The sequence below is a fragment of the Salmo salar genome, chromosome ssa13 (genome assembly GCF_905237065.1).
Source record: "Salmo salar chromosome ssa13, Ssal_v3.1, whole genome shotgun sequence".
Taxonomy (NCBI): domain Eukaryota; kingdom Metazoa; phylum Chordata; class Actinopteri; order Salmoniformes; family Salmonidae; genus Salmo; species Salmo salar.
The window spans coordinates 69332606-69356132 of NC_059454.1; the positions used below are offsets into that span (position 1 = coordinate 69332606).

General features: G+C 43.0%; 1 protein-coding gene across 1 annotated transcript in view; it reads right to left on the reverse strand.

The window, feature by feature from the left end:
- The window catches only part of LOC106567647 (pannexin-3), a 104475-nt gene extending 81355 nt beyond the window's left edge, over positions 1-23120 (reverse strand). The window contains exon 1 of the mRNA XM_045693501.1: positions 23049-23120. The gene's annotated coding sequence lies outside the window, so the exon portion shown is untranslated. The remainder of the gene's footprint in view (positions 1-23048) is intronic.
- Between the last annotated feature and the right edge of the window lie 407 nt (positions 23121-23527).

Genomic DNA, 23527 nt, shown 5'->3' on the forward strand with positions numbered 1-23527 from the left:
ACCCTTTCTGAGGCACATTGCAATCGGAGGCTTCGCCAGGCATTTGTATGTACAGAATAGATGTGTGTGCATAATCTAGTTAATCCATTTTCTATGCAAGACGTGCATGCATGATCTAGCCAACTTCATCAGTTTTCTACGTCTGAATATTCTGTTTAGATGCAGTTCTTGAAGTGGGTTGATAAGGTGTTGATACTCTTTAATTTTGCTGTACAAGGTTCAATATTTTAGAATGAATATTTTATAAGAGATGCTGGTACTCAAGCAGTAGAAACTTTGAGGTGCCGACTCAATTCAAACTCTGGGCAGATGTATCATGAATGTGCTTGTCTGTTTGTTTCTGAGGACATGATGTATTTAAGAGAGCAGGGAAAGCTGAGAAGTGTGCTGCAATCTGTATTAAATGTCTATAACAGTTTATAAATACTACCACAGCAGGGCGTCAGTGGAACCAGGGACAGCAGCCAGCCTGTTAAATGGCTGCTAAACACACACACACGCACACACACACACGCACACACACACGCACACACACACCAGGGGATTCAAGAGGAAGGTACAAGTGATCCTCCACTATTCTGCTCTTTACTGGGGACATTTCACCTCCAGTAAAGCTGCACTGACAGACAGTTCCACAGCTCCACCTAAGCACTGGTCTCAGATCAGTTTTATTTTCCCAGTTACCTAAACATACCCATTACTATTAAACAAATACACCTGACCCCAGATCAGCACTCAGGTGCTACAATGTCCAATTACACCCTACTGACCCTGGCCCGCCGAACCCATGGAAAGGGCCAGGTACTCGCCACAAGGAAGGGACCTTGACCAGACAGACGCCGAGTACCAGATATAACTGCTGTCTGTGTGGAAAGGCTTCTCTCCTTCTCGCCTATAACTGCTTGAGGCTTCTCTCAAGCATTTGGGGCCTCTCATTGGTTAGAATGTTCCCACCTGATCTTGCCTCCTGCCGCCTGCCTTTCATCTTTGAGGGCATGGAGCAGTTAATTTTTTTTGCTGTTATATAGCTCATCTTTTGTTCAAATTTCCCCATTTGTGCAGTTTTAAAGCAAATGTTCTGGTATTCTACACATTTTGCTATGAGGCTGAGAGAAAATGTTTCAGTTTTAAAGGTAATTTCCTGCAATTCTACCCATTTTACTATCATATGCTATCTGGCGGCCCCCTGGAGGTCGGGGGTCCAGGGCACGTGCCCTGCATGCCCGTCCAGTAATCTGGCCCTGCTGCTAGGCCTTGTCATTCTAGCACAGACATGGCAGCGGGCCTCAGACACTCTAGCTTCTGTGTTCAGCCCCACACCAGTCGCTCTACACTACACAGCAGCTGTTTACATGTATCTTTTAGAACAGAGCTGTCATCAACCTTTTCAGGGACACCATTATAAAGTTATAGAAACGGGAGGGACTGAGGTCAAGTGGAAGATGGAAGTCTGGGGTTCACCACTAGGTGACATAGCTGGTGTTCTCTTGTGCCACACAATGGCGCCTTTTTTGAGCCCGCCGTGGCTCCTTACAGGTGTCGTGTTTCACCTCTGACCTTATGATGGTTAGGGAAGCAGGTTGATTAGTTGGTCACTATCTTTAGAATGATATGGTGGCAGAGACTGGCGGTTATGTGGTTATGACTCTGGTAAGCTCACTGGATCAGCCAATGGCATTATGTTAACGTTCTGACGTGACTAGTCTCTTGTGACAGACAAATTGTTAGGACCAACGCCGGAGATGAGAATCAGGTACGGGGAGTCAACATTTAATCAGGAAACAGACAAAGACCAAGACAAGAACAGCGTCAGCACACGGGTACAAAACGACAAACAACAATTAATGCTGAAGCAGGGAACAGAGTGGAGAACCAGACAGATATAGGAGAGGTAATGACAGAGGTGATTGAGTCCAGGTGATTGAGTCCAGGCGATGTGCGTGACGGGGGGAAAGCAGGAGTGCGTAATGATGGTGGCAGGAGTGCGTAATGCTGGGGCGCCTGGCGCTTTCGAGCACCAAGGAGGGGGATCAGGAGCAGGCGTGACAGAAATTAAATATTTTGACAGATAACATTTGGTTCTGGGTGTTTAGATGATGACTTGACATACCCGTACAGGGCCATTTCGGTCCAAACTGTTAATCAAAGGTGATAAAAGTATTTTGTTACAGTGAGTTGGTGGTGGAGCAGGTTGCAGAGAGGTTATAAACAGGTTGCAGTGGGGTTATAAACACACTGTATGTATACATGGTCTCTTATGGCCATTGAAAAGGCATATAGTTGCTCAATAAAGCAGCCAGCAAAAACCTCCACAGTCATCTGGTTATCAGTGTTTTTTGTATTATTCATTGGGGAAAAGCAGGGTTGGGGTCAATTCGATTTATAGGCTGTCAGTTCATGAAGTGATTTGAACACAAAATTCAGAATTGGAAAAATATTGAAATAAATACCTTCTACTTTTCAGTTTGTTGTGAAGTAATTCGAAATCAATGCATTTTTTTCAATTATTGAATTGTAATTTCAGTTCTGAATTGACTGCCTGTAATTATAATTGCCCCAAACCCTGTGGAAAATGGAAGATTTACCACAATAGAGGGTGAAAAACATTTCTGGACTCTGTTTATTCCTGTACGGGATTAATCCAGTCATTCATGACAAGATGAGGACAGTGCAGAGAGATCAGAAAATTGAAAACAGTAGTTTCAATTCTGTTGACGAAAGCTGTTATCAGCTGCTCCAAAATCCCTAAATGTCTTGGTCTGATAGACCTCTAGAGAACTGTACTCTTCCCTTCCTAAAAACATGAACATGTCTGCTTTAAAAAGTCAGTTTAGTCTTTTGCCACTGGGCCTTAACTTGGCAAGTTCCAAACCTGTATCAAAACCATACAGTTCTTTGCATCGCAACTTCCACAGGCCAGAGCGGAGCTATCAATACATAAAAGATCAAAGGACTCTTTCCTTGTGAATGGAGTGTAGCACATCTGTGATTTAAATCGACTAAGATCTATCTACCAGAAACAAGAATTAAATCAAGTCTATCGGTACTTATGCTCTCTGAGGTATTTCTTTAGCATCTTTTTGTATTTGCTGGATCTTCCAAAAATAACAAAGTATAGAGAAAGAAAATGGTATGATGAAATACATTGCTATTTAACTGTGTTCAATTTGTATCAGTAACTCTCACTTTTCAGGAACAGCGGGAACAATAGGATCATTAGAAAAGCAAAGCTCATATCGCAGCACATATCCTAACATACTAATTACCCGGCACACAGTTTGAATCTGTTTATTATGCATGAAATAATCTAATGTGATGACTGCAATAATTATGTGCACACATAATAAGACAAAAGAGTGGTAACAAATTATAGACAAACGATACCAAATGGGATTAGTAGTTGTAGTGGAGAAATGCTCAATGAAAGACTAGGTTGAAAATGAGTACTCCCACCAAACACAGAACATTCCCAGAACATTAGCTACGATTCCCAATAAGTTGTAGTTAGGGGTTGTGCTAACATTAGGATGACAACATCACAAAAATGTTTCAAATGAAATATCCTTGGAATGTTCTAACATTCACTAAAATGTTCTACACAAAATCTGTATCAACCACCACAGAACATTCCCCAAAAGTTCTCATTAGGTTTCCAGGTAATGTAATAACACAATGTACCAGTAATGTTTTCCCATCAAAACAAAATTGGTTCTGTGAACATTATAGGAATGACCTGTGCAACCAAACTTAAACATTGTATGAATGTCATCACAACTAAGCATATTTCGTGTTTAGGGAACCTATCTCTTTAATGTACCCACACTGTTCCCACAACTGAATTAAATGTTCTGGGAACTTTTAACAAACTCAGAAAGGTTGCTCTGTCAACATTCTTGCAACATCAAAGGAATGTTTTGTGCACCCTGACACAAACAGTATCTGAATGTCACCACAACTAGACCATTTTAGTGTTTTGAGAACCTATCTCTTGTCATATCCCCAAAATGTTGCCACAACACAAAGAAACATTCTGGGAACCTTTAACGAGCAGATGAAATGTGTTCTGGGAACATTCTTGTAACATTGGGTGAATGTTTTTTGCACCCTAAAAGAAACTTTGTAGAATCATCTGCACAACTGGACAGTTTTAATGTTTTGGAAACATACAGTATATTTTGTGATATCCCCAAAATGTTCTCACCAGACTGTTCCGACAACCTAATGAACCATTCTGGGAACCTTTAAAGATAGGATTAAATGTGTTCTAGAAAAGTTCTTGCATCATCAGGGGAATGTTTTTTGCACCCTAAAAGAAACAGTAAAATCCTCCGCACAACTAGACAGTTTTGGAGTACTGGGAACACATATTTTATGATGTCCCCACAATGCTCCCACCAGACTGTTTCCACAAACTGGAAACATTCTGGGAATCTTTAAAGAACAAATTAAATGCGTTCTAGGAACATTCTTGCAACATCAGGCAAATGTTTTATACAAACATTCTGTATTCATCAGCACAACTGGACAGTTTTTGTGTTATAAGAACATTTGCCGCAACCTAATGAATGTTCTGGGAACTTTCACAAAACCAATTTTGGTTTTCTGGGCTGTCTCTACATACTACTATACATAATGGACTACCAAGCCTGAATTAACGTCTAGAAAATGTCTGTACCACGATACTCGTTCCACATGGATGCTGGCCCATGTTTTCTCCAATGCTTCCCACAGTTGTGTCAATTTGTCTGGATGTCCTTTGGGTGGTGGACTATTCTTGATACACACGGGAAACTGTTGAGCATGAAAAAGCCAGCAGCATTGCAGTTCTTGACACACTCAAACCGGTGCGCCTGCCTACAACCATACCCCATTCAAAGGCTCTTAAATCTTTTGTCTTCCCCATTCACCCACTGAATGGCACACATACACAATCCATGTCTCAATTGTCTCAAAGTTCTTAAAAAATCCTTCTTTAACCTGTCTCCTCCCCTTCATCTACAATGATTGTGGTCGTGTATGGCTCAGTTAGTAGAGCATGGCACTTGCACTGCTAGGGTTGTGGGTTTGTTTCCCGGGGCCACCCATATGTAAAATGACTGTAAGTTGCTTTGTATAAAAGCGTCTACTAAATGGCATATATTATTATTATTATATTACTGATTGAAGTGGATTTAACAAAAGACGTCAATAAGGGATCATAGATTTCACCTGGATTCACCTGGTCAGTCTATTTTATGGAAAGAGTAGGTGTTCTTAATGCTTTGTACAGTCAGTGTATATGTAACATTGGGCTTTAAAGGGTTAATTTTTTACTATAAAGCAACCCTGATAAGATGTTTTGTTTTTGGTATTTAAAGACAATAGTAAATGTCTATTCATTTTAATATGAAATAGTTCATTTTATTGTATGTTGATAATTACTGAATAACTGGAAAATAGGAACTGGGGCCATTGTTTTAAGACACATAAAGACTGAGTGGAATCAATAGTGTTCTCTTTATCTCTTGGTACAATGGGTAACATGTACAATGAAACTACTAGCATCCTTTTGTCGCTAATTGCTCTGTGTGCAGATTCCTTGAGAGTCTGATATGATAATCCCAAGAACACACACTACTTCCCAGAGCCTCTGCATCCACTTGATAAATCTGCCATGTTCTTGTTTACAATGTGACTTGAAAGGCAACAACTTGATGCCCTGGGCCCCTCAAACGTAACAAATGTGAAAGGACATAAAATAAGAACTGGCATGTGTTGTTTGGAACAGCCAGTGGGAAGTTAGATGTGAGTTGAGTCATAAAAACGCAACCATTTCAGAACTGAAATGTGGTTAGCCTAAAACGTCTTACAAACACACAGCTTTCATTCACAAAAGGTGTGCGTGTGTGTGTGTGCCACAACGAATTCAAGGCATAAAAATCCCCACATCCATACACAGTCATTTAATTTACCTTTGACTGCATTTAAGGTTTGGATTTCATATTAAATCCCTGACTTTACTATATTTCAAGCCCGAATGAAATTCCTGGACACAAAGTTCAATGGGATCTCCATAAACATGTCACTAAGCATTTCCTGTTGAGGAGTGAAAACCTGCACTGTGTAAAAGTCAACCTTACACACAGATCTCAGATCAGCTTACCGTCCCCAAAGCCTAACCTTATTCATTAGAGGTTCTGGATGCAAAACTGACCTTAAATCAGCATCTTGGACCTACAGTACTTTATACTATTTCAAAGAAACCTTCTCCTTAATTACAAACCAACCCGGCCCCCTTGGGCTCCAGCCTTCCGGTGATACAGGAGCATGGTCTGACACATGGCTAGGGCTAAACATGATCTTCTTGCAGAAGCATTGAAAGAGCAGAAAGAATCAGACATTCCCAACCTATGCTGCAGAGCAACTGGCCAAAACATTACATTTTCACATTACTCATGTCACAACAAACCTAATTCAATTCTCTGCAAGAAATGGTATTTAAAGAGGAATCTTGCAAGAATATTCTGTGTCTTAACAAGGGAAGCAGCTGCGGAAAATTCCAGACAAAATAAAAAAATCTGTAATGAAGAACAGAATCGAGCCTAACTGACTAAAAGTTAAGTGCTAAGGGGTTGACTCTCAATGCAATCCTGTAGCTTTAAAGTTACGGTATAACATCAATGTTTTTTTTTAGCACAGATTTTTTTACTCACACACCCTCAGAGTGCCACTCATAATTTTATGAAACTAATGGGGTGAGAACAGGAGAGGGAAAAGCAATGACTGGGAATACAGCAGATATGGCCGTCTAGATGAACTGTGCACTTTTCAAGTTGACAGCTTCTCAATTTTGGTTTTAAAATTCCTCAAAGACCGTTAAAGTAATTTGAGGAACTCGGGCTCCCCCGAGTGGTGCAGAGGTCTAAGGCACTGCATCTCAGTGCTAGAGGTGTCACTACAGACCCTGGTTTGATCCCGGGCTGTATCACAACCGGCCATGATGTCGAGTCACATTTGGGCGGTGCACAATTGGCCCAGCGTCATCCAGGGTAGGGGATGGTTTGGCCGGGTTAGGCCGTCATTGTAAAATAAGAATTTGTTCTTAATAGACTTACTTAGTTAAATAAAGGTTAATAAAATAAAGGGAAACTGTGTATGAATAGCCAGCAGTTATCTGATGATGCATTTCTCCAACCTATAGAGTAAACCAATGTTAGTTATTGCAGAAAGAGACACACCTTCAAAGGGTATTAACTTCTCTGTTGTAAGATTACGTAACAGCATGGGAAAAGGTACACAAACTTCACGTTGTACAACAGTATATTTCAGATACTTAAAGGTTGAACAATATGTCAAATAAGGATAGTATCAACTATCAAGTGTGGTGAAAGTCTACACACCCTTGTACTGTTGTCACATTTTGCTGCCTTAAAAATGTATTCAATTATATTATTTTCCTCCACCTTTTCAAAGTGAAAGAAAAAGTGTCTTCATACCTCACAGTTAATACTTTTGGCTGAAATTGCTGCTGTAAATCATTTTGAATAAGATTCTACCATATTTTGCCTGTGCTTATCTCCATTCTGTTTCTTTTATCCTGAAGTCCTTAATGATTACAAGCAGTTCCAAAGCATGATGCAGCCACAACTATGCTTAAAAATATGGAGGGTGGTACTCAGTAATGTGTTGTTGTCACAGGGTTTCTTCCTGGAGTGTACTACCTGTGGTTGCCACTGGAGAGCACCCGTGGGTTTCCTCTAGTATCCAGGTGACTCTGATTGGGCTCATTGGGATCACCTACTGGATGACTATTTAGGTTCCTCTGTGGACTGGGCCAGTTGCTCAGGTCTCATGTTTTGTTCAGTGTTCTTGTGTGCCCTTGCTTTGTTGTTTTGCTATGAAGACCTTAAGTAAACTTTCTGGATTTACCCTTACCTCTGCCTGCTGTGTTTCTCTGCGCCTGGGTCCAAGTTTGTACTAGCACTATTGTCACAGTAGACCTGAGCTGCAAAATGGACCCACCAGAGATTCTTCAATCGTCCGAGGGACACTCCGAGCTCCACCACTTATGGTCGGCTCTCACTAACCATGGAACAGTGATTGGCCGCCAGGAGGCGCGGCTGAAGACTTTGTCGGAGGATTTAGGAACTCTTGTGTTCACTCTGTAGACGGGACAGACGGGAGCAACTGCTGCTGCACCTGTGGCGGTTTCTAACCCTCCACTTCCTACCAGCTCATCATCTCCCTCCCCTCGGGAGCCTCATCTCCCATCACCGGAGCGCTATAAGGGGCATCCTGGTAGGTGTCGTGGGTTCCTGCTCCAATATTCGCTGGTCTTCGAGCTGCAGGAATCAACGTTTCCCACCAAGCATTCCAGAGTGGCATACGTCATCTCCTTGCTCTCTAGACAGGCTCTGGCCTGGGCCATGGCCATCTGGGAGCAGCAATCAGACATTTGCTTCAATTGGCAAAGCTTCACCCAGGAGATGAGGGTTTTTGATCACCCCATCAGTGGCAGAAATGCTGCTCAAAGACAGGGCAGCCGGATCGTAGCTGATTACGCCATTGACTTTTGGACGCTTGCCGCTGAGAGCATTTGGAATATAGAGGCACTTCACTCAGTCTTTCTGAACGGACTCAGCGAGATTCTCAAGAATGAACTTGCTTCCCAGGACAACCCTGACACTCTGGAAGAGCTTATCGTTCTGGCCATTCAGATTGACAACCGGCTTCGAGGAACATCGTCATGAGAGGACGGAGGGGTCCTGAGTTGGTTCCAGTGTTTCGGGCCATGCTGAGGGAGTCGACTCTTCACTGCCGTATTCTGGGCCTGCTTGTCCTGTACCCCGTCAGGGTTCTCAATTCGGCTATGGTCCTCCTTTATATCCTTCAGAGGAGCTGATGCAATTGGGAGGCACCAGACTTTCCGCTCTGGAGAGTCAGATACAGTCTCCTGTGGCCAATACGGTACGCACCTTGCTTCTGGCCAACCTGCGGTGGGACAAGGAACAGTTGGATATTCTGGCTTTCATAGACTCTAGGGCTACTGGCAGTTTTCTGGATCACACATTAGCTCGCAAACAGAGGCTGCCACTCACTAAGCTGGACACTCCGTTGTCGGTCACTGCACTGGATGGTCAAGCCCTGGGGTCTGGGAAGGTCAAGCAACTCACCATGCCTATCGAGCTACGAGTTCTGGATGACCATGTGGAGCTCATCCAGTTACATTTGGTGGACTCTCCGGAGCTTCCCCTAGTTCTTGGACATCCGTGGCTTTCCACCCATAATCCCCAAATTGCCTGGCCTTCGGGAAGAGTTCTGGGATGGAATCCTTCATGCCAGTTCACCTGCCAGCAACTCTCTCTCATCTGGAGACTTCCGATCCTCCTGTTCTGCTGGCTGGGAATGACAAGCCTAATCTTTCTCGCGTACCTCGGGATTACTGGGATTTGGGTCAGGTCTTCAGCAAACAAATGGCCAGCAAACTACCTCCTCACAGGCCCTACGATTGTGCCACCAACCTGTCCGGCACCACTCCTCTGAGAGGAGGGCTGTATTCTCTCTCAGGTCCAGAGACGGCAGCCATGAACAGTTGTATTGAAGAGCGCTGGCGGCTGATTTTATTTGGCCATCCACTTCACCTGCAGGAGCGGGTTTTTTCTTTGTTGGGAATAAGGATGGGGGATTACGCCCCTGTATCAATTACTGGGGTTTAAATAACATTACAATCAAAAACCGTTACCCCCTTCCTCTTATGTCATCAGCTTTTGAGAGACTCCAGGGAGCTACGGATTTCTCTAAATTGGATTTACGGAACACATACAATCTGGTGCGCATCAGACAGGGAGACGAGTGGAAGACAGCGTTCAACACTCCTAATGGACATTATGAGTACCGGGTCATGCCGTTTGGACTTACTAATGCTCCAGCCGTATTCCAGGCTCTGGTCAATGATGTGCTGCGCAACTTCCTTCACCCCGGTTTGTGTTTGTGTACCTGGATGACATCCTCATCTTCTCCAAGTCCATGGTTGAACACATATCCGCCAGGTTCTTCAAAGACTCCTCGCTCATCACTTGTTCGTGAAGGCCGAAAAGTGGGAGTTTCACGTTCCTCAGATCTCCTTCCTGGGGTACATCGTGTCTCAGGGCTGTGTACTGATGGACTCCCAAAAGATAGGAGCGGTGGTCAACTGGCCACAAACCAGCACGGTCAAGCAAGTTCAGTGTTTTTGAGGTTTTGCTCATTTCTACCGGAGATTTGTGAGAAACTTTAGTGCTGCGGCGGCGCCATTGACAACGCTCACCAAGGGCTCGGCTGGGCATGTATGCTGGACCCCTGCTGCAGAAGGCGTTCCAGGACCTGAAACGTTGGTTTTCTTCTGCACCCATTCTCGTTCATGCGGACCCTTCTTTCCCTTTCGTGGTAGAGGTGGATGCCTCTGACGTTGGCGTGGGGCGGTTCTGTCGTAGCGCTTGGCTAAAGACCAAAAGCTCCATCCCTGTGCCTTCTTCTTCAGGCATCTCACTCCAGCGGAGAAGAACTATTATGTCGACAATCGGGAGCAATCGGGAGAGAGCACGGCTCCTATCCCAGCCTCGGACGCATCCACCTCCACTATGAACGCCAAAGAGGGATCCGGATGGGCCAGCACGGGAGCCGAGGTAAACAGAGCCCTCAGGTGACCAAAAGCCCTGTCCGCCTCAGCCGACCACTGCAAACGTACCGGTCCCCCCTTCAGCAGTGAGGTAGTGGGAGCCGCTACCTGACCAAAACCCAGATAAACCTAAGGTAGTAATTGGCAAACCCTAGAAACCGCTGCACCTCCTTTACCGTGCTGGGAGTCGGCCAATTACGCACAGCTGAAATGCGGTCACCCTACATCTCCACCCCTGAGGTGGAAATGCAGTACCCTAGGAAGGAGACGGACTGTTGGAAGAACAGACATTTCTCAGCCTTGACGTACAGGTCATGCTCCAACAGTCGACCAAGCACCCTGCGCACCAGGGACACATGCTCGGCGCGTGTAGCGGAGTATATCAGAATGTCATCAATATACACCACTACACCCTGCCTGTGCAAGTCCCTGAAAATCTCATCTACAAAGGCTTGGAAGACTAATGGTGCATTCATCAACCCGTACGGCATGACAAGGTACTCATAATGCCCTGAGGTCGTACTGAACGCCGTCTTCCACTCGTCTCCCTCCCTGATACGCACTAGGTTGTAAGCGCTCCTGAGATCTAGTTTGGTGAAGAAGCCCGCCCCGTGCATTGACTCAATTGCAGTGGCGATAAGAGGTAGCGGGTAACTGTACCTCACCGTGATCTGATTTAGGCCTCGGTAGTCAATACACGGGCACAGACCTCCCTCCTTCTTCTTCAGAAAAAAGAAACTCGAGGAGCTGGGTGAATGGAGGACCGAATGTACCCCTGACACAGGGATTCGGAGACATATGTTTCCATAGCCGCCGTCTCCGCCTGTAACAGGGGATACACGTGACTCCTGGGAAGTGCAGCGTCTACCAGGAGATTTATCGCACAATCCCCCCGTCGATGGGGTGGTAATTGAGTCACCTTCTTTTTGCACAAGGTGAGAGCCAAATCGGTATTTTCGGGGGGAATGCGCATGGTTGAGACCTGGTCTGGACTTTCCACCGTAGTAGCACCAACGGAAACCCCTAAACACCTCCCTGAGCACTCTCGTAACCACCCCGTGAGAGCACTCTGTTGCCATGAAATGGTGGGGTCATGACGAGCTAACCAGGGAAGGCCTAGTACCACGGGAAATGTAGGAGAAGAGACTGATTCTCTCCTCGTGACCCCCCTGCGTCACCATGCCCGGGGGATGGTAGCTTCCCTAATTACCCCGGACCCTAATGGTCGACTGTCCAGAGCATGAACTGGGAAAAGCCTAACCACTGGAACAGTAGGGATCCCTAACCTATGGGTGAATGCTCTGACGATAAAATTCCCAGCCTCGCCTGAATCAACGAGCGCCTTATGCTGGGAATGCGGGGAAAACTCAGGGAAGTAAACATGTGCAAACAGGTGTACAACAGAGGGCTCTGGATGAGAGTGGTGCATGCTCACCTGGGGCAAAGCCAGAGTGCCCTGCCTGCTGCCTCGACCCCTAGAGGAACCAACCCGGCACCGACCACCAGTGTGACCTCTGCGGACACAGATGGAACACATGAAAGCCCCTCCTCCGGCCTCCCTGAGCACAGCACCTTCCAGCTCCATAGGCACCGGAGCGGTGGTGCTGGGAGAGGGAATCAACAGAGCCCTCTGGACGTCCGCGGGTGACCAGCAGGTTATCCAACCGAATGGACAGGTCCACCAGCTGGTCGAATGTGAGGGTGGTATCCCTGCAGGCCAACTCCCGATGGACATCCTCGCGCAGGCTGCAACGGTAGTGGTCGATAAGGGCCCTGTCGTTCCATCCTGCTCCTGCGGCCAGGGCGAACTCCTGGGCGCTCCTCGTCCCCTGCCTCAGATGGAAAAGACGTTCACCCTCGGGCGGGTGGTCGAGGACTGCCCGGAAACGGCTTGTGAACTCCGTGAAGTCGTCCAATGCCGCATCTCCTTCTCCCCACACGGCGTTACCCCACTCCAGAGCTCTCCCTGAGAGGCACGAGACGAGGGTGGACACCCTCTCCATTCCCGAGGGAGCCGGGTAAACGGTGCCCAGGTATAGGTCCAGCTGTAGCAGGAACCCCTGGCACCGTGCCGCCGTCCCATCATACTCCCCGAGAAGGGCGAGACACATCCCATTGGGACCAGGTACAGGAGGGACGAGTAGTGGGAACCCCTGTTGTGCTGGTGGAGGCACTGGAGGGACTCCCTGTCTCTCCCAGCGGTCCATGGTCTGGACGACGCGGTCCATCGCGACGCCGAAATGTTGTAGCATCGCCGCGTGTTCTCTGATGCGCTCCTCAACTCCTAAAACCGGGGTACCTGCTCCTGCTGACTCCATGGTGGGGTGTGGAATTCTGTAAAGGGGTGCGTAACTAGTGGCAGAGAAGTCAGACGTAAGGAGAGCAGAACTCGGTAATAGCCGGAGCAGTTTAATTTCAAAACCAACGGCATAAGGAAATAACCAACATGGGTACAAAACCCGACGCGCACCAGGAAACATGTGCACAAGCACTTACAACAAACAATTCCACACAAAGACATGGGGATAACAGAGGGTTAAATACACAACACTTAATGAGGGAAATGAGAACCAGGTGTGTAGGAAGACAAGACAAAACAAATGGAAAATGAAAAGTGGATCGACGATGGCTAGAAGACCGGTGATGCCGACCGCCGAATGCTGCCCGAACAAGGAGAGGAACCAACTTCAGTGGAAGTCGTGACAGAAATTCACTGCTCGGTTCAGGGGCATTACAGATAATTGTATGTGTGGGGTACAGAGATGAGCTAGTCATTCAAAAATCATGTTAAACCCTATTATTGAACACAGAGTGATTCCATGCAACTGATTATGTGACTTGCTAACCTTTCTGGGAAGGGGGTTCCGCTAGCGGAACACCTGGCCTACAGCCAGTGAAATTGCAGGGCGCCAAATTCAAACAACAGAAATCTCATAATTAAAATTCCTCAAACATACAAGTATTATACACCATTTTAAAGATAACCTTCTCGTTAATCCAAGCACAGTGTCCGATTTCAAAAAGGCTTTACGGTGAAAGCACACCATGCGATTATGTTAGGTCAGCGCCTAGCCACAAAAAACCATACAGCCATTTTCCAAAGAAGGAGAGGTCTCACAAAAGTCAGAAATAGCGTTAAAATGAATCACTAACCTTTGATGATCTTCATCTGGTGGCACTCCCAGGACTCCATGTTAGACAATAAATGTTTGTTCTGTTCGATAAAGTTCATCTTTATGTCCAAAAACCTCATTTGAAATTGCCGTGTTATGTTCAGAAATGCATTGTCTCAAACAAACATCCGGTGAAAATGCAGAGCCACATCAAATTACAGAAATACTCATCATAAACATTGATATAAGATACAAGTGTTATACATACGATTAAAGATACAGTTCTTGTTAATCCAGCCGCTGTGTCCGATTTCAAAAAGGCTTTACGGTGAAAGCACACCGTGTGATTATGTTAGGTCAGCGCCTAGCCACAAAAACCATACAGCTATTTTCCAACCAAGGAGAGGTGTCACAAAATTCAGAAATAGCATTAAAATGAATTACTTACCTTTGATGATATACATCTGATGGCACTCCTAGGTCTCCATGTTAGACAATAAATGTTTGTTTTGTTCGATAAAGTTAATCTTTATGTTCATCCTCCTTTTTGTTAGCGCCTTTAGTCCAGTAATCCAAATGCACAGAGCGCGGGTACAAAGTCTAGACGAAAAGTAAAAAAAGTTCCATTTGAGTTCATAGAAACATGTCAAACGATGTTTCTAATCAATTCTTAGGGTGTTTTTATCATAAATATTCAATAATGTTTCAACCGGACAATACTGTTTTCATTAGAATAGAAAGGGAACGGAGCTCGCGCTCACAGCCACGCACGTGGCTAAACTAAAGGCTTTCACCTGGGCCATCTGCATAGAGTGTTCTTATTCGCTCCCCTTTCACAATAGAAGCCGGAAACAACTTCTAAAGGCTGTTGACATCTAGTGGAAGCCTTAGGAAGTGCAATCTGACCCCACAGACACTGGATATTCAATAGGCATTCACTTGAAAACTACAAACCTCAGAATTCCCACTTCCTGGTTGGATTTTTCTCAGGTTTTTGCCTGCCATATGAGTTCTGTTATACTCACAGACATTATTTTAACAGTTTTGGAAACTTTAGAGTGTTTTCTATTCAAATCTCTAATTATATGCATATTCTACCTTCTGGGCCTGAGTAACAGGCAGTTTACTCTGGGCACCCTTTTCATCCAAACTTCCCAATGCTGCCCCCTATCCCTAAAGAGTTTAAGCAATATTTTACTCCTGAAATTATTTTAGCTTGCCATAACAAAGGGGTTGACTACTTATTGACTCAAGACATTTCAGCTTTTCATTTTAAATAATTTTGGAAAAAATAGAAAAAAACATAATTCCACTTTGACATTATGGACTATTGGGTTTAGGCCAGCGACCAAAATCTCAATTTAATCAATTTTAAATTCAGGCTGCAACACAACAAAATGTGGAAAAAGTAAAGGGGTGCAAAGACTTTCAGAAGGGACTGTATATCCATTGTCTTTGTCAAAAGTGCTGAAGATCATTACATTTGGTTGGGAATCATTAATGGACAGCAATATTCAAACCAGGACTGAGTTAGATGTTAGATGAAAACCTGCCTCAGTCTTCTGAATACCTAACCCTGGGATATAGTTATATTTTTCAGTACAACAATAACACATTGTAATGCCAAAGACACACCAGAATGGCTTTCCAAGAGGTGTTGAGTGTTCCCGTGAGTCCAGTCTCAATACTAACTTTAAATCTGCTTGAGTTGAACATTGCTGTCCATAACAACATTTTATGAGCTGGATATACAGTATGTTTCCCTAAAAGTTGTGCAGAGTTGGTAGAATCTTACTAAAAAAAATGTACATCTGTAATTGCTGCCAATGGGGCTTCCACCAAGTATTAACTTTGGAGTGTGAAGACACACAATCAAGACAGCTTTGTATTTTATCATTATTAATTTCGAAAATGTTCTATACTTTTTCTTTCACTTTGAAAATGTGAAGCAGGTTGTGTTGATCTGTTGGGAAAAAATCTAAATAAATCCTTTTTAGATTACATTTTGTGATAGCTGTGCAAAGAGTGTACTTTCACTAGGCACTGTATATATTGACAAGCTGGATTTCGAGAATAGCTCACTTCCATCCCTAAAATAGACTCAGTCAACGAGTTCAGCTTGCACAATGCACAAAACCATGGAATCATTGGCTCAAATTCTAGAAGAGGTAGCTATAGAGGGGCCTATATGTTTTTGCCTAGAACCCCTAAATCATCTATGTCAAAGCTGAGAGAAGCTGGAAGCTTTACAGTCTCCCTACAGCCAAAATGCCTTAATGCATTATATTACAGTGATAAAATGGTACTCCTTAAAGTATTTTGGAGAGTGAAAGTCTAGTAAAACATAAGACATAACATTACCAGGGAGAAATGCACTCCCAGTAGTCGACGTTCATATAAAATCATTGCGCTTTTACAGTAAGGGGTTGGACACTTTGAGGAAATCATTTGTGGTATTACCACTAAAACTCATTACAATAAATGATTCTGATGTCACCGTTTAAGCAATGCTTTCAGTCCATTGATGCAGTGCTTCTGCTATAACAAAGCCCATGAGAAAAACGTCCTTGATTTCCTTTGTCAGACGTTGCATCTGGCTTTTGATAATAAACCTCTATGGACCCCGTAGGGAGAACAAAAACAAGGTGCACAAATAGATTTGCAGGAAAGGAAACTTAAATATCGACTAATGTTAAAAAGCTAGGAGGTGGGGGTACAGAGGGAAAATGTTGTTCTCCAAACCCATGATATCCTGTAGAACAATGCTTTGAGAAATACACAGGAACTAGAAATGGCAGAAAGGAATAAGTGATGTCATTCCAGTAAACTGTGAAAGATGGCACTTTTTAGGACAAAATAGCACTTAAGCGATTGCATTCATTCAATGGAGCTTTATACTGTTTTTCCAAGTACAGTCTACTATTGTATGGTGCCAATCATCAACATGAGGCAATGGACAAGCCGGATTCCATCAAGACAATTGCAGAAGAAACTCCCTATTTTGGCATGTGGCTACAACCACTATGGAGAAACTCTCTCTATGTTGTCTGCGTCTCAGCCAACGTTTTGTAACACAACTGGTCGAAATTTCCAGCAAACTCGACAATGACACTTCACACCCCAAAACTAATTGAGGGAATATGAATGGTAGCTCAAGCTGCAGCTTGAACCTACTTTCCAAGAGTCTCCCACTAAGGCTATAAGATTTTTAAGCATCTTTAGGTTTACCATTTTTGCCCATACATTTATGTATTTTTGGAGAACGGAGAACACAAATATGCAGCAGCCATAGCGGTTTTAACTCACCCTGCTCAGCTGTTACTAGAATAAAATACATTCTGGATTTAGTGGCAGACTTCATATTTCTCTCTGTAAGGCTGTATTAATTTATTAGGATTATCTGCATTCCACCAGAGATAAGAATCAAATAAGTTTCAGGTTTGCAGTCCTGTCTTTAAACACAGAATAAATAATAAGCTGCTGCTAATTAATTTAACTCTTGATCCTTGAATAATAATAATCATTGCAGTCTAAAATACAATGTTGATTTTGGTTTGAATAATAATAATAATAACAACAATAATAACAATAATATTGTAAAGATGTTTACATTAACTTGAAATGAACTTTGATTTGAATTGTATAATATAACATTGACTGTAATCTACCAAACTATAATTACCTCCGCTTCAGCTAAACACAATTAAAACATCAGCATTCTGTTTTGTGAGTTTTGTTTAGTTTCCAGAAGTCTCCCTGTTGCTACTTCATCATTCTAAAAAAGGGCAATAAAATCAAAGTGCTGATGCTAAAATCATTAGCAAATGACTAAAACCTTTGTTCAATGTTATATTATGCTGTGCTGTTTTATAGTTATACAGATCTCCAACCATGAGGGTTGTCTGGACAACCTCTATAGAACCATATAGATCTGGCCTAGTATTTGGTGATCTGTTGATTTTGGAAAGCATGTAGTTAAAGTCATAGGAACAAAATCCATTCACATCTGCTGGTTACTATTCAGCAGTAGTGGCTTTGGAAACATCCTCAAAAACATCTTGGAGAGTTCTAATGTATTTTCATGACAATGTCTATTTTCTGTCCTTCTGCAGACTGAGCAAGTTGCAGCAAAAGATCAGCCAATAGCACATGACACAAACAATATTGCGGATCGTTAAATACGCCCATCGCTCCTCTCGGAGCATAAATCAAGCAAATCCGTTTCCTCTCCGTGTCAGTCCCCGGTGACGGACTTAGAGTAAGAGTGATGCCCATGCTGCAGTAGTGGAAGAATGGGGCGAGGGGTAAAGTATAAAAGTATGCAGGGTCCTCCTTACACTGAGCCATCGGACGGCTAAAGCAGGCCTCGTCATTCCTCAGGAGAGCAATAGGGATCAAGCAGGCTTAGTGCCTGGCCGGTGAGGGCCTCTGATGTAGGGGCCACAACATGCATCCCAACTGCTCGAGGTGTGCTGGTGTGCTTCACTTTTGAGGCCTATGCTGCAGAGAAAAAGGCCCAACTTGTTCCCGGGGATAGAACAAGACCTTAGTGCGCTCCAAGGGGATATACTGTACCAACCCAGCAGACTAAGGCCTCATGAATTATTCCAAACAACATGCATACTTTAGGGTCTCTCTCTTTCTATCTCTTCATCTGACTGCTAACAAGAAGATGAAATGGGCCTTTTCAGGGCCGGTTCCACACATAAGCGACATAAGCGACATAAGTGTGATCAAAATAGGGGGGGACCTCAGTCGGGGTTTCAACTTACTATTGAGAGTAAGAATAGTAGAATACACCCAGGTGCAATTTTTTAACATTTGGTTGTGCATCAGCGGTTTTCTCTTGTTATGACAGTCACAGACAATCACTCAATTATCGATGTTAGCTAACAATTTTTTGGATTGGTAGTTAGTCTTGCCAGCTATCTACACTTGTAGTTATCATGGCCGAATCGGGGCCCAGACCTCCAGGGGGCCCCCATTGATTTTGTTAGTCATTCTCACTCAGATATCATATTAACATGGCATATGTCATTACAAAATGTGTAGAATTGCAGGAAATGTTATTTAAATCTGCAAAACATTCTCTCTACCCCATGGCAAATAGGGTAGAATTGCAGGTTATTTTCTGTAAAAATTGCACATTTGTTCTCGCTGACCAATGGGAAAATGAGTAGAATTGCATGAAATGTGTTATAAAATTGTAATGTTTTCTCTCCACCTTTTGGCAAAATGTGTAGAATTGCAGAAAACTTGCTTTAAAACACTAAAGTATTTTGCCGCGGGATGGGGTGCCCCAACCAAATCTCGCTTAGGGCCCCCAAAAGAGTAGAGCCGGCCCTGGGACTATTAGAACGAGACCTGAAATACATTGATGATATTCACAGAGAAAATTATGTATTTGTTACTTTGGCACTATGAAGGAGGTGGTATTAGGTGCTACGGCAAGGAAAGAGCAGCCATTTGCATATCGCTTCAATTTTCTCAATCGCTTTATGGCCATACATAAATGCACAAATTGGTTAATAACAGATGCTGTTCTTGCTCTGTTTATTTCATTCATTTAGTGCAACTGAATCACTTTATTAGTGATTATCCTCTAAAAGCTGCAGGAGAGCACAGCATCGCACCTAATAATGTAATTTACCCATAAACTGGGGAATGGGAATATGCAAATAATGTATGGGTGTTCTGTATCTGCAGTTTTGCCCCTGGGCTGCTTGTCCCATGACACAAATCATCAATTAGGTTCCCAGCAGGGCTTTGGAGCATCTAAATTGTGTGTGTGTGTGTGTGTGTGTGTGTGTGTGTGTGTGTGTGTGTGTGTGTGTGTGTGTGTGTGTGTGTGTGTGTGTGTGTGTGTGTGAGAGAACAGCTTCAATGTGTCTGTAACTCTATTGGAGGGATGCAACACCTTTCTTCCACGAGAAATTCCAGAATTTGGTGTTTTGTTGATGGTGGTGGTACACTCTGTCTCAGGCTCCGCTCCAGAAACTCCCATAAGTGTTAAATTGGGTTGAGATCTGGTCACTGATCTCAATGGCAATGGTTTATATCATGCTCATCAAACCATTCAGTTACCAGTCATGCCCTGTGGATGGGGGCATTGTCCTCCTATGGTGGCATACCCATGGTAGCCAAAATAATGGCCTGCCCAGCATTTTTATACACGACCCTAAGCATGATGGGATGTTAATTGCTTCATTAACTCAGGAATCACACTTGTGTGGAAGCACCTGCTTCCAATATACTTTGTATCCCTTATTTACTCAAGTGTTTCCATTATTTTGGCAGTTATTTTTACAGCGCATATATTATATGTGTCATATCTACAATTACTTGGCATGTACATTAATTAATTTCTAACACCACTTAAAAAATAAGATGCAGATTCTGATTTTTCTAATCAGAATTTGAAAGGTTGTATGGAATAAGTTCCTTCAAATTGAGTTTAGATCATCACTTTTGTAGTAATACATTGAATATATATATATATATATATATATATATATATTGAATGTGTATGTATACATCAGTTTTGTTTATATATACATTAATAAAATGTAATCGTTGTGGGGAGGGCGGGGTGGGTATTGGGGGAGCGGAGGTGGGGGCTCAGGGGATGGATAGTTGGGAGGGGGACTGATGGCAACCTCAGTTGCAGGATGGGATGGGAAGGGATGGGAGGTATGCTTTCTTCAGGTGGGGGGGGGGGCTGCTGGGTTGGATGGAAAGGGGTGGGAGGGAGGATGGGTTGGGGTAGGCGAATGAGGGGGATAGGCGACTGAGGGGGGGATGGGTTGGGGTTATCTTTGTAAACATTTTGTTGATAGTTTTTTTGTACCTGTAAACCACCCTCTGAAAAAAAAAGACAAAACAAAACTAATTGTTTATATCAGATGCAGGGTTTTACGAAAATAATGCCTCAACTATTTTGACTAAATAAAATAATAATAGATGTCCAAACATTGCAAATGGATACATATTGAACTCATTAATATGGCATGACATGATAGTGAATCAGAACTCCCTTTGCCTTTTTATACATTGACATTTCGTGAGGGAAAGACAAAAAAGCTTAACTCTTTATAATCTACATGGCAATAAATTGAGGATACATGACTGAAGTGAATTCCAAATTATGTGGAAAAACTTGAGTTTGTTCTTGTCAAATGCCTAGCCCACTAAATGCCCAAATCTGGTATAAACAAGTCATCTAAAATAGAAAGTAGCGACTGGGCAATGAATCGTGCCACACAAAGAGAGCCAATGTTCAGTCTGGAGAGGTCTTGTATGGTATGCCTCAGGATTGAAAAGCAAACATTGGAGTCACTGTGATGCTGACAGCCACAAGCCATTCACTTTAGACAAATCACCCTCTGTATCCCTATTTAAAAAGATAGAAATAATAAAGTGCCAAACTGAATCTATTTTTGATAGACATGGATTACATGCTGACAAGGGCAATGACATGTATATTACAGTATTTTATATTATGCAATTTCAGATTAATGCAAACCAAAACACTTATAGGACAATTCATTTAAAAAAAGTATAATCAAATCCAATAAGATAAAATCTAAAAGGTCCAATGCAGTCGTTTTTATCTCAATATCAAAACATTTCTCGGTAACAATGAAGTACCTTACTGTGATTGTTTTCAATTAAAATAGTAAAAAATAAACAAAAATAGTTTCTTACCAAAGAGCAATTTCTCAAGCAAGAATTTTGCTAAGACTGTCTGGGAGTTGTCTGAGTGGGGAGAGGAAAACTGAAAACTTGCTGTTATTGGCAGAGAGGTTTGCAACTCTCTTTCTCATTGGTCTATTAACTTTACAGCATGCTGATGTCACCAGGCAGGCCAAAATTCCATCCCACCAAAACAGGCTGAAATTTCAGGCCATCTTTTCAAACAGCTCTTACATTAAAAGGGCACAGTACTATTCCAACCTCATAGTGTGGAAACATATATAGAAAACACGGGAAAACACGTTTTTTTTATTGCACTGGACCTTTAAAAACGTTTTGCCACGCTCAGGCTATTACAAGATTTGACTGACAAATCATTACCAGTCTACTTGCTTAACTATGGCATTTGTATATTAGACCAATTACGAATGATTAGGCTACAAAGACTGACTAGCATCCCACTGGGCACACACTGGTTTAATCAACGTTGCTTCCACATCATTTCAATGAAATTACGTTGAAACAACGTGGAATAGACATTGAAGTGATGTCTGTGCCCAGTGGGATAAAGTTTAACCACCATATGTGCCATAAATGCAAAATAATGCACCCCAATGGTCTTCACTGAAATGTACCTCTAATGTAGCCCATTTGACACACATAAACCATTTTGTTGACATCCTTTCATACACTTATATTTCTTTCACATACATTAGCAGTTATTTACAGTGGATTTGGGATAGCCTATAAGTGGTGCAAAACAGCACAGTATAACCTAAAGTTAGTCGTAGACTATTACTTACTTTACCTAACGTAGTCTGACAGCAAAGCGTTTGTTTGTCTTTAACAAGAGGACACATTAGTTCCACCTATAGCCCATCTATAACAAAACCCTTATGAGAAGGATAAGACCGGATACAATGCAATTTCAAGACAATCATCCAGGTGCAAAATCAATGAAGAATAAATATACTGCAAAATCAATGAAGAATATACAAATCCATATACATGAAAAGGCCTATCATATAGGCTATGTCAGTCAAAACATATTTGCAAATACAATTAATTAAACAAACAAATATATAAATGCATAATAACTTATTAATAAATCATTATTCAATAAGCATGATACATTGTCACGCGTGGAAAGCGCGTTCACGTGCGCCGTGTCTAAAATTGTCTTGTGCAGTCCTTCGATTATTCTCTCCAACCAAAACATTGTTCTATTCTCCATATCCCTTACAAACACCTCGCAAACACCTCGCAAAACGTGCCCTAAATGCCATTATCAGAAACATAACCAACATATTTTATTAATCCATACGCTGCATCAAGAAAAAAACATCCAGTCTTCCCATCCAGTACAAAAATGTATCTCTCTTCTCTGTTTCTTTCTTTTCCTCTCCTCCCTCCCTTTCACACACGTTCTCCCTCCTCCCCTCTCTCCCTGTCTATCTTGCTCTATCTCTCTCCTGCTCTCTCTCCCTAGCATGGCCCTGTCTGTATGAATAATGTGCTGCCTTTTGTAATGAGGGCGAGGGGGAAAAAAAGACGCTGGAGTGTTAGCCTGCTCCATGCTCTGACATTGAAAATGAATGACAGCTTACCTGAATGCCAATCTTCATCAGACTGACACTAGGCTGACAACACAGCCTATACTCCCTTGCACAAACTGTGACGTCTGCCATGTAAGACCCCTCCCACCCCCCCACCCCCACACACCACTCCACCCCTCTGGCTCCTCGTATCCCCCCTCCCATCACCTCCACTATTCTCCCTCCAGTACTACCACACAAACCCCAGCACTGCGCATCTATTCAAATCGTGGAGTCTGCCAGCCCCCTGTCGGCTCATATTAAAAATGACTGTCAGGCAAGCAACTGATATGCTACATTCATTGGAAACATTAGCAGACATTTCAGTTATCCAGTATGAGGATGGATACATTCGGTCACTTCCCAATGATGCAGTGGTGTAAAGTACTTAAGTAAAAATACTTACTTACGTCGTTTTGGGGGGGTATCTGTACTTTACTATTTATATATTTTATTATTTATATAAAGTTAACGTTTACTTTTACTTCACT